This window comes from Meleagris gallopavo, chromosome 4, assembly GCF_000146605.3.
Source record: "Meleagris gallopavo isolate NT-WF06-2002-E0010 breed Aviagen turkey brand Nicholas breeding stock chromosome 4, Turkey_5.1, whole genome shotgun sequence".
Lineage (NCBI taxonomy): Eukaryota > Metazoa > Chordata > Aves > Galliformes > Phasianidae > Meleagris > Meleagris gallopavo.
In genome coordinates, this window is record NC_015014.2 from 70,179,315 (window position 1) to 70,180,797 (window position 1,483).

Sequence of the window (1,483 nt, forward strand, 5' to 3'; positions counted from 1 at the left end):
GACCTCTAGAGATCACCGAGCCCACCCCCCCTGCCAAAGCAGGTTCCCTACACCAGGTAATATTGATGTAAGCATTGCCTTGTTGCAAATAAAACTAGATAGGAGGATGGGGATGAAGGGATGGTCAGAAGTTAGGATTTTTGGCACCTCTCAGCCTAATTAGGAAACTGGCAAAATGGGTGTCTGTGAAGTGCATAGTGCATGGCCAGCATATGAAATCACAGTTGAGCTAACAAATAGATAACAGGTTTCAAAGGTAATTGTACAATTAATACCTTAAAGTTTTAAGTGGGTTTAACTTTGGTCATGGACTGAAGTGACTTTTCTCTTGCTACTACTGATTACTTAAACAGCTGATAAGGAACACTGTGGAAAGGATGGAGTATTTTACACAAACAAATTTTCGGAGGTTTTTCTGCCACTTGTTTTTACCATGAATTTTAAAATCTAGTAAATGAAAACAAAATTCTGATTTAAAAGTTGTCTGTATTCTTTCCTCAAGCCTTTTTTTTTTTAATTTGCTTGAATTTGGTAGTGCTTGTGTATTGATTTTTATTTTTAATTCTGTGAAGGGTAAATACAGTCATGGAATATATACTCAGCAATTCTCAGTTACAAAAGCAAGAGTGTGGTTAGTGCATGCAGTAGTGGATCATCAGCAGCAGTTTATAAGGATGTTTTGGTTAAGCCAGTGAGGCAGAGTGACTGAAAGAAGTTCTTGGGAGTAGTATGGAGAAAGTGTGATTGCTATGGATGCAAACTTGCTTTTGGAAACTGGAAGGCGAGTTGAGAACCATGTTGAACCTAAATGACTTTGTGATAGAAGAAGGAAAATAATTACATTTTTCTCTGCAAACTGATGAGGAGTTAGGTGTAATTGAGGAAGAAGAAAATGACTTGCTGTGATATAAGCAACAAGCCAATATGGAGTGTTGGAAAGATAGTGAGGAATGAACTGTGTAGCAGTTAAAAGTTACTGATGCTAAGGGAAGAAAGCTAGAGATCCTATGATTCTATGTTTAGGAGAGGAGGCAGAGAGCAGATCTGCTCTTGATCCAAACGATTGCTCACAGAATATAAACATCTAAGCTTTTGTCAGTGATGTTTTTACATGTATGGTTATCTCCTGCTTACCAGGTTAAGATCTGATGTTTGCTGACAGACAGCAATTACATTGCCTTCAAAAAAAAAAACAAAAACAACAAAAACCACAGGAATGCATTAAAAGTAGCTGAGGGTTTGGAAAGTGGTTAGTGCACTCGAGCTACCCACTGTTCCACTCTTGTTTTAAAAAGGGTTTAGTGATGGAACAAAATGGTGTAACTGAACATACAGCAGTATAGCATGTAGCTGCATGTTTCATGGGCTGTTTTAGTACCTGGCTACATTTTCAGTGTAGCTGTTTAAATGCAGGACCTGCTCACATCTTCCTGGTCCAAACAAGTCATGTTATGACAATACTAATTATGATGTATGCAATAAT